This window comes from Trachypithecus francoisi, unplaced genomic scaffold (assembly GCF_009764315.1).
Source record: "Trachypithecus francoisi isolate TF-2019V2 unplaced genomic scaffold, Tfra_2.0 Contig00231, whole genome shotgun sequence".
In the NCBI taxonomy this organism is placed as follows: Eukaryota; Metazoa; Chordata; class Mammalia; order Primates; family Cercopithecidae; genus Trachypithecus; species Trachypithecus francoisi.
This window is the reverse complement of record NW_022680518.1, coordinates 149,729-161,154: the sequence shown is the minus strand read 5'-3', so window position 1 is coordinate 161,154 and position 11,426 is coordinate 149,729. Positions and strand designations below refer to the sequence as shown.

General features: G+C 39.5%; 1 pseudogene; it reads right to left on the bottom strand.

Moving 5' to 3' along the window:
- Nucleotides 1-246: 246 nt before the first annotated feature.
- On the bottom strand, nucleotides 247-7,955 carry LOC117080561 (annotated as a pseudogene).
- Nucleotides 7,956-11,426: the final 3,471 nt, after the last annotated feature.

Sequence of the window (11,426 nt, the reverse complement as noted above, 5' to 3'; positions counted from 1 at the left end):
GCACATAGTACAACATTTCAAGCCCAAAAGCAGGGAGTGTGAGCCCCTGATGGTGGTGGTGGAGGCAAAAGGAGAAACAGGAAGCAATGGGGAAGAGACACTTGGGACTGGAGCTCAGGGCTCTTCAGGGAAAGAAGCTTCCAGGTCCTGGAGAAGGGGTGAGACCCGTGAGAGTCCCCTGGAGGCTCAAAAGGGAGGGCCAGGCTTCCCTGACACAGTGGGCTCCATGGCCTCCTCCCCTCCTTTTCACCTCAGGAGGGAGGGAAAGAGGGGAAGAGAAGGTCCTGCAGAGGAGACAGGATGGCCGATCGAGGGGGGCCTTGGGCGCTTTTTCCCAGGGCTGCCTCCTGTGGCTGCCCCAGGGGCTTCCTTGAACAAGGACTCCTTGCTTTCCAGCTGAGAGACAGGGTGGGTCCCCTGTCCCTCACCATGAAGTTCAATGAGTATTGGAGAGTCCGCATGAGGCCAAGGGGCTTCAGGCCAACTGCTAGTTCTCTTCAAGAACCCTTCAAGAAGGACCACCAGCTGTCTGATGGAGAGCATGGAGCAGGTCTGAGTGGGCAAGACTAGCACCAAGAAACACACCAAAATTGAAACATGAAGAAATACAAAACATGAACAGACCAATAACAATGAGATCAAAGTTGTAATAAAACGTCTTGCAGTAAAGAAAGCCCAGTATTCTATGGCTTTACTACTGAACTCGAACAAACATTTAAAGAACTAACACCAATCCTACTGAAACTATTCCACAAAATAGAGATGGGGAATGCTTCCAAACTCATTCTATAACACCATAATTACCTTTATACCAAAATCAAAGACACTTTAAGAAAGAAAACTACAGCCGGGCGCGGTGGCTCAAGCCTGTAATCCCAGCACTTTGGGAGGCCGAGACGGGCGGATCACGAGGTCAGGAGATCGAGACCATCCTGGCTAACACGGTGAAACCCCGTCTCTACTAAAAATACAAAAAACTAGCCGGGCGTGGTGGCGGCGCCTGTAGTCCCAGCTACTTGGGAGGCTGAGGCAGGAGAATGACGTAAACCCGGGAGGCGGAGCTTGCAGTGAGCCAAGATCTGGTCACTGGACTCCAGCCTGGGAGACAGCAAGACTCCGCCTCAAAAAAAAAAAAAAGAAAAAAGAAAGAAAGAAAACTACAATATCTCCAATTAATAATTGATGCAATAATCCTCAACAAAATACTAGCAAACCTTTAAGCATTACATTAAACAGATCATTCTTCATGACCATGTGTGATTTATCACAAGGATGCAAGAATGGTTGCAAATCAATCCATATGATACCTCACATCAACAAAATGAAGGACAAGGATTTTATAATAATTTAAATTAAGGCTGGAAAAAAGCATTTGATAAAATTCAACGTACCATCATGAACTTGGGTAGAGAAAGAACATTATTAACATAATAAAAGCCATATATGACATACCCACAGCTAGTGTCATACTGACTGGGGAAACACTGAAATCCCCTTCTCTAAGATCTGAAACATGACCAGGATGCCCACTTTCACCACTTTCATCAATAACTATGTTATTCCCCATAGTTCTGGAAGTCCTAGCAAGAGCAATCAGACAATAGAGAGAAATAAAGGGCATGTAAATAGAAGGGAAGAAGACAAATTATCCTGGTTTGCAGATGATATAATCTTATATTTGTAAAAAACCTACAGACTCCACAAAAACTACTAGAACTGATAAATCCAGTAGCGTTTCAGGATACAAATCAAGATATAAAAATGAGTAGCACTTCTTTTTTTTTTTTTTTTTTTGAGTTGGAGTCTTGCTCTGTAACCCAGGCTGGAGTACGGTGGCGCTATCTTGGCTCACTGCAAGCTTGCAAGCTCCGCCTCCCGGATTCATGCCATTCTCCTGCCTCAGCCTCCCGAGGAGCTGGGACTACAGGTGCCCACCACCACGCCCAGCTAATTTTTTTTGTATTTTTAGTAGAGACAGGGTTTCGCCATGTTAGCCAGGATGATCTCGATCTCCTGACCTCGTTATCCGCCTGCCTCAGTCTCCCAAAAGTGCTGGGATTACAGACGTGAGCCACTGCGCCTGGCAAAAATCAGTAGCATTTCTGTATGCCAAGAGTGAACAATCTGAAAAAGAAGTTAAAAAGAAATACCATTTATAATAGTCACAAATAGAACTAAACACACAGAAATTAACCAAAGAAGTAAAAGATTTCTACAATAAAAACTATAACACAATCATAAAATAAATTGAAGACACAAAAAGTGAAAGATATTCCATGTTCGTGGATTGAAAGTGTTAGTATGTTAAAATGTCTACATTACCCAAAGCAATTCACAGATTAAATGCAGAACTCACATTAACTGACTTCAAATTACAGTACAAAGCTATAGTAACTGTAGCAGCCTGGTACTGGCATAAAAATAGACACATGAGCCAATGGAATTGAACAGACAATCCAGAAAAAAATTTTATACATTGTCACTGAATTCATTTTCGACAAAGGTGCCAAGAACTTAAATTAGGGCAAAGACAATCTCTTCAATAAATCATGCTGGGGAAACTGGATATCTAATGCAAAAGAATGAAACTATAACCCCTATCTCTTGCCATATACAAAACTCAAATCAAAGTGGACTAAATACTTAAATCTAAGACCTCAAATTTAAAAACTACAAGAAAACATTGAGGAAAGTCTCTCCAGGTATTGGCAAAAATGTCTTGAGTAATAACCCACAAGCACAGGCAACCAAAGCAAATATGGACAAATGAAGTTACATCAAGTTGAAAATCTTCTGCATGTCAAAGGAAATGATCAACAAAGTGAGGAGACAACCCACAGAATAGGAGAACATATTTGCAAACTATTCGTCTGACAAGGGATTAATAACTAGAACAGATAAACAGCTCAAACTACTGTATGGGAAAAAATCCTAGTAATCTGATTTTTTAAATGGGCAAAATATTTCAACAAACATTTCTTGAAAGAAGACATATGAATTGCAAGCAGGTATATTATCAGAGATATGCAAATCAAAACTACAATGAGATATCATGTTACCCCAGTTAAAATGAATTTTGTCCAAATGTCAGGCAACAGCAAATGCTAGTGAGAATGTGGAGAAATGGGAAGCCTGGTACACTGTTGGTGGAAATGTAAGTTAGTACAACCACTATGGAAAATGACTTGGAGATTCCTCATAAAACTAAAATAGAGCTTCCATATAATCCAGCAATTTCACTGCTAAGTATGTACTCGCAAGAAATGAAGTCAGTATATTGAAGAGATGTCTACATTCCCATGTTTGTTGCAGCATTGTTGAAAATAGCCAACATTTGGAAGCAACGTAAGTGTCAATCAACAGATGAATGGATAAAGAAAATGTGGTACATATACACAGTGGAGCCAGAAAAAAAGAATGAGATCCTGTCATTTATAACAACATGGATGAGGGTCATTATATTAAATGAAATAAGCCAGCCACAGAAAGACAAACTTTGCATGTTCTCACTTATTTGTGGGAGCTGAGGATCCCTCTGAGTTGACTTCCTGGAGACAGAGAGTAGAAGGATGGTTACCAGAGGCTGAGAAGCATAGTAGGGGGGCAGTTTGGTAGGGGCATGCAGGGAAGTGAGGATGGTTAATGGGTACAAAAAATAGTTTAAAAGAATGAATAAGAGGTAGAGGTACTATTTGACTCACAACAAGGTATTTGTGCTGATAGCACAACAGTAGTATTTGTACTGATAGCACAGTTTGTACTGATAGCACAACAGTAGTACTTGATACCACAACACTGCAATTGTCAATAATTGACAATTACTATAATCAATAATAATTTAGTTGTAGCTTCTAAAATAACTGAAATAATATAATTGAATTTTGGTAATACAAAGAATAAATGCTTGAGGAGATAGATACCCCATTTACCATGCTGTGATTATTACACATTGTATGCCTGTATCAAAGTATCTCATGTACCCCATTTATACACACAACTACTGTATACCCACAAAAATAAAAATAAATGTGATATAATAATCAGGTATGGTTTTGCTGGGATATATACTACATTGTTGTATTTTGCCCAGTCTGTAGGATTAGGGGGAATAGCTGTGGTAAATTCCCACAGAGGCAGTTGCAAAACTGCCTACACTTCTCTCTCCCATTTGCACTTTAGTTTGATAAAATCTGCTAAAGCTGTTTCTAATTTGCTACCTTGTAGCATTCTTCGGCTTTGTTTTGGAGGACTAGTAAATCAATTAGCTGATATTGGTTTGAAAACCCTGAATCACAGGTCTTAAGCATTATTTGGAATTCCTTGGCAAACTTAAGGTGTCAAGATGAGGAAATCCAAACATTGGAGCACTTAATTCTGACTTGGTATAAAGTGTGTATCTTATGTTTGAACCCATTCTTCTGTGAGTTTTGCTTTAAAAGAAATGACTGCTATTTTTCTTCTTCTGTAGCTATTTCTGGACCCTTTGTGGTTTAAGAAGAAGGAATACGGGGAGGAGAAACAGAAAAAAAATGAGATCATCCAGGCAAGGAAGTTTAGAAAGCAGAGGTTCGGGAGAAGAAAAAGAAGACAGTTTCTGGCACCTTCCTGATTTTAGAAGCTGATTTTGCTACTTTTCTTTAATTCTGAGGTAGTTTCAAAGATTTTGTTGTTACCTTTCTGGAAGGAAGGAAGTTTATCATTTCCACTTTTGGATGTTTTTAGGTGCCAGCTAAAATACAACCCTCATTTATTTTTCATGATTCCGAAAACTAACTTCTCTAATTTAGCATACAAGAAGACCAATTTGGGAATACTTAAAGTTCTTAACTTTGGGAACCTTAGATGTCCGTCATCCTTAGTAAAATCCTCCATTTATACAAATGTTTGCAAGAAGAGGTGCTGTAATTATCAGATAAAACCAGTTGTCGTGCCCAAAGGGGGACACTGTCCTTGCCTGTCCTTGTATTTAGTGATTTTTTTCCTCATTTTTCTTTAAAACAAGTAATTGGACTGTGGCTTGTCATTTGGTTAGAGGATGAGAGTGTGCCAATTTTGGGTGAGACTCCATGGTGTTTATCACTGAGTCATTTCTGTCCTCTTGTATCTCTCAGTTTCTCTATCTTGGTGTTTATTACCTCCAGGGAGATGCAAATCAAAAACTACCAGACCTTACCTTATCTTAATTAGAATGGCCATAATCAAAACGACAAAAGAGAACAAGTGTTGGCAAGGATGTGGAATAAAGGTAACTCTTATACACTGTTGGTTTGAATACAAATTAATACAGCCACTATGAAAAACAAGTGTGGAAGTTTCTCAGCCTAAAAATGGAACTACTGTATGTTCCAGCAATTCCACAACTGGGCATATGGACAAAAGAAATAAAGTCAGTATGTTAAAGAGATAGCTACACTCCCATGTTTATTACAGCACTATTGACAGTGGCCAAGATATGGAATCAATCACAGTGCCCATCAAAGAATAAATGGATAAGACAACATGGTATGTAAACACAATGAAATGCTATCCAGCCACAAATATATGGCATAACAAAATGAATGGCAGAATAAAATTCTGCCATTTAAGACAACACAGATGAACCTGGAGGACATTATGATAAATGAAATAAGCCAGAGACAGAGAGACAAAAAACACAGGAATTTATTCAAATGTGAAATCTAAACAAGTTTATCTCTTAGAAGTAGAGAGCAGAATGGTGATTACCAGAGTGTGGGTTGGTTAGTGGGGAGGATGCAAGGATGTTGGTCAAAGGAAACATAATTACAATTAGAGAGAAGAAATACATTTTACAAGCTCTGTTGTGCAGCATGGCAGCCATACTTTTTATTTATTTATTTTTTTTTGAGACAGAATCTCGCTCTGCCCCCAGGCTGGAGTGCAGTGGCCGGATCTCAGCTCACTGCAAGCTCCGCCTCCCGGGGTTCACGCCATTCTCCTGCCTCAGCCTTCCGAGTAGCTGGGACCACAGGCGCCCGCCACCTTGCCCAGCTAATTTTTTTGTATTTTTAATAGAGACGGGGTTTCACCGTGTTAGCCAGGATGGTCTCCGTCTCCTGACCTCGTGATTCGCCCGTCTCGGCCTCCCAAAGTGCTGGGATTACAGGCTTGAGCCACCGCGCCCGGCCATGGCAGCCATACTTTATTATGACATTGCAGTCCTGAAAAATGGAAAAGTAGTTGATGTTAAGTGCTCTCACCACAAAAAATAATAACTTTTAGATCATGCTTTTGTTAATTAGCTAGATTTAACCATTTTATAATCTATATGTAATTCAAAACATCATTTGTACATAATAAACTTACACGTTATCTTCAATTAAAAACAAATTTTAAAATCATGCTTAAAAAATTTTTATTCAAGCTAGAATTTGAATGTAGCTAAATATCTTCAATAAAGAAGAAAAACTAAAATAATTTCAAAAATTAAAACTGAGAGGTTTGTTTGCCAATAGGAGCCATGTAAGAGTGTACTCGAGAAAAAAATAACGTTTTCCTGTATAAAGGTAAAATTAAAATAAAGGGGTGAGAGACAGACCTTGAGAATACAAAATCATAGTGGACATTGAACTGAGGAAAGCACATAGTTCTTCGCACCAAAAAATTAAAAGTTGTTGAGATATTATAAAAGTACAATTCACATATTTAAATCAGAAAGAAAGTTATGTGTTTTTTGTATAATTTGATTACGAAGAAATAATTTTTAGAAAATTTTATCACCAACTTGTTAAAAATAGATGGCATGGCCGGGCGCGGTGGCTCAAGCCTGTAATCCCAGCACTTTGGGAGGCCGAGACGGGCGGATCACGAGGTCAGGAGATTGAGACCATCCTGGCTAACACGGTGAAACCCCATCTCTACTAAAAAAATACAAAAAACTAGCCAGGCGAGGTGGCGGGCGCCTATAGTCCCAGCTACACTGGAGGCTGAGACAAGAGAATGGCGGAAACCCGGGAGGTGGAGCTTGCAGTGAGCTGAGATTGCGCCACTGCACTCCAGCCTGGGCAACAGAGCCAGACTCCGTCTCAGAAAAAAAAAAAAAAAAAATAGATGGCACTTCCATTGAAACTTTTGCAGAATATTGACGGCTCTTTTATCAGATCTGATTAGCACCAGAGGACTGACAGTGGCATAGGCATTGACCACAAACTTGTGGACACCATAGATGACAGGGCCAAATACGCATAACGGCATTGTGGATGATGAGAGAGTGAAGTCCACTGAGTACATGAGCACAAAGAAATTCACCAGCATGAGGATAGTCTTGGTGGCCATTTTCACTCGGGAGGTCCTTAATATAAGGCTGCTGCTGTGAAAGCGCTGGGAGTGCCTCTGATGCCTGGACAAAAGAATCAGCATGTATACACTTGAAAGGAGCATGATTCCTATGAAGAAGGCATCTCTGGATAACAACAGCTAAGAAATAGCACCCTGATGATGACATTCATTGGGAAAAGTATGCAATATTTGCTGATATTCAAAATTATCTGAGTCATTGGAATAACCTACAGTGTAGATGATCATATCACTACTGAAAGACAAATTGCTAAACCAAAAAACAAATAAGCCCAGGATATTGTATTTTGTAAATTTATGTTTAGATCTCACCAACCAGGAGGTTCTGGGGCTGATGGTAATGGCCTGCAGCATGCTCAGGAGGCAGGTGGTGCAGATGGAAAGGACCCTCATCACCTTGTGCACATAGAACAAAGCTTTACATCTAAAGTTATTCTGAAATTCAGTGACTCAAACATGTCTGGAGACAAAATCTCCATTGCAGTGAAGAGCATTACTAGGTGGACAAAGGCCAAATGACTGGTGACCAGGGCATGGGTCTTAGGCCTGTGATCCTGAAAGAATGTAAAAATGTGGAAGAGAAGAAGGAAGATGTTAGCTGAGATTCCAATGCTAGCTTGATACTTTTTAAAAGATAACATAAGTGAAAACTGTGTTCATCCTAATGGCATAGAAGAAACATATTTTGTAGATCTGAAAAAAAAATTGACTTCATATCATCAATGTTCTTTATGCAGTGTTTGAAATTATTAACGTCATTATTATTTTTATTTTACTCACTTATTCTTGATTAACCTTGACTATAAATTCTTAATAATGTACCTCCTGCACTATTTTCTAAACCAAATAATTATATATATATAATTATATATACAATTATATATATGTGCAATGAATACATTTGCAATCATGCCTGTATAAGGTGCACACTATATTCCTTTTTTTTTTTTGAGACGGAGTCTCGCTCTGTCGCCCAGGCTGGACTGCAGTGGCCGGATCTCAGCTCACTGCAAGCTCCGCCTCCCAGGTTCACGCCATTCTCCTGCCTCAGCCTCCTGAGTAGCTGGGACTACAGGCGCCCGCCACCACGCCCGGCTAGTTTTTTTGTATTTTTTAGTAGAGACGGGGTTTCACTGTGTTAGCCAGGATGGTCTCGATCTCCTGACCTCGTGATCCGCCCGTCTCGGCCTCCCAAAGTGCTGGGATTACAGGCTTGAGCCACCGCGCCCGGCCGGTGCACACTATATTCCTAATGTCCTTTGCCCTCCATCTTTAGAAATCGTATTTTTATTATTTTGTGTTCTTTCATTTTATTTTTAGCACTCAATTCAGTGACAAGCATATAAAATGAATCACATTTGCACAGTTGAATTGAATAAAACATATGCTGAAGTGGAAAGACTCACTAAAACAAACAAAAATATATCCAATTGAGTCTTTCTCATGATCTATCACTTTGATATGGTTTATTCTTCACTCTTCCACCGTTTTTGATGCTTATGCTTCTACAGGGCCCACCATGATAATTCATAATAGTCTTCTTATTTTTCATCAGCATATCAGCAGTTTTGATCCCATCTGCAGCCTTATATTCTCTTTGCCATGAATTGTAATGTATTTCCAGTATCTAAGAACTTGGATGTAAGTATCTTTTTTAGGGAATGGGGAACGATATTCTGTTTACCCAAACCCTAATTAACTGTATGTCTTAGAAATGGTCCTGGTGCCCTCCCAGTTTAGTTCACATCCCAGAGATTTATCATGTGAACTCTCTTCATCTCAAAACAAAATTTTTAATATTTGCCTCTCAGTTATCAACAAGATAAACACTACTTTTAATCATTTTATTTCAACCAAGAGGTTACATTAAAATAGTCACACATGGTTCTTTTTCCTGAGACTTTACTTGATACAAGAATGTCTGTCTCAAATGAGAAAGCCAATGCCTCTCAAGTTTTCTTGGGATATCCTCAATACCATAATACCTTGTAAAATTTTGCAAAACAATTCTGCAGTTTCCGTTTCATGTTATTTGAACAGGATTCAGGTATCATTGTATCATTTTACTTTAATCCATGGGTAAAAACAATTTAGCTTCATGCATGGACTATAAAAAACAGTAAATTAGCACAAATTGGGGGAGGATGAACGTGTGTCTGGTTATATATTCAAAGTCGTTTATCATTACACTGTCCCATAAATAAAAATATGAAAGGCAATGCAAACATCTTGACACTTAGTATTCTTCTCTAATAATCATAAGTGACTGAGGTAAAAAATATATTGCTTTAAAACCACCAGATATGTTTGATTTTATAAAGGAAACATCATCTAGGTGATTAAATGGTTATGACTCTCTCTACAAAACTTTAGTAAGTGAATCCATTTATCATAAATGTCAGAATCAAACAATGAAAAGTTCCCACCAACATGCATCTGCACCATCAGCACAGTTGAGTGCTGCTGTCAAGTTGAAATCAGAAAAAGAAAAAAACAAGATGAGGCGCCAAGATGGCTGAATAGGAACAGCTCTGGTCTACAGCTCCCGGTGTGAGTGACACAGAAGACAGGTGACTTCTGCATTTCCAACTGAAGTACATGGTTCGTCTCATTGGCACTGGTTGGACAGTGGGTGTAGCCCATGGAGAGTGTAAGCCGCAACAGGGCAGGGTGTCACTTCACCCGGGAAGTGCAAGGGGTTGGGGGATTTCCCTTTCCTAGCCAAGGGAAGCCATGAAAGATGGTACCTGGAAAATCGGGACACTCCCACCCTAATACTGCACTTTTTTGACAGTCTTAGCAAATGGCACACCAGGAGATTATATCCCACACCTGGCTCAGCGAGTCCCACGCCCATGAAACCTTGCTCACTGCTAGCACAGCAGTCTGAGATCGAACTGGGAGGCAGCAGCCAGGCTGGAGGAGGGGCATCCGCCATTGCTGAGGTTTGACTAGGTAAACCTTTGATGCTAGGAAGAAACTGCATCAACTAACAGGCAAAATAACCAGCTAACAACATAATGACAGGATCAAATTCACACATAACAATATTAACCTTACATGTAAATAGGCTAAATGCCCCAATTAAAAGACACAGAATGCCAAATTGGATAAAGAGTCGAAGCCCATCAGTGTGCTGTATTCAGGAGACCTATCTCACATGCAGAGACATACATAGGCTCAAAATAAAGGGATGGAGGAAGATCTACAAGTAATTGAAAAACAAAAAAAGGCAGGGGTTGCAATCCTAGTCCCTGATAAAACAGATTTTAAACTAACAAAGATCAAAAGAGATAAAGAAGGCCATTACATAATGGTAAAGGGATCAATTCAACAAGAAGAGCTAACTATCCTAAAACTACATGCAACCAATACAGGAGCACCCAGATTCATAAAGCAAGTCCTTAGAGACCTACAAAGACACTTAGACTCCCACACAATAATAATGGGAGACTTTAACACCCCACTGTCAACATTTGACAGATCAATGAGACAGAAAGTTAACACAGATATCCAGTACTTGAACTCAGTTCTGCATCAAGCAGAAGTAATAGACATCTACAGAACTCTCCACCCTAAATCAACAGAATATACATTCTTCTTAGCACCACATCGCACTTATTCAAAAATTGACCATATAGTTGGAAGCAAACCACTCCTCAGCAAATGTAAAAGAACAGAAATGATAACAAACTGTCTCTCAGACCACAGTGCAATCAAACTAGAACTCAGGATTAAGAAACTCACTGAAAACCACTCAACTACATGGAAACTGAGCAACCTGCTCCTGAATGACTACTGGGTACATGACAAAAAGAAGGCAGAAATAAAGATGTTCTTTGAAACCAATGAGAACAAAGATACAACATACCAGAATCTCTGGGACACATTTAAAGCAGTGTGTAGAAGGAAATTTATAGCACTAAATGCCCACAAGAGAAAGCAGGAAAGATCTAAAATTGACACCCTAACATCACAATTAAAAGAACAAGAGAAGCAAGAGCAAACACATTCAAAAGCTAGCAGAAGGCAAGAAAAAACTAAGATCAGAGCAGAACTGAAGGAGATAGAGGCACAGAAAACCTTCAAAAAAATCAATGAATCCAGGAGCT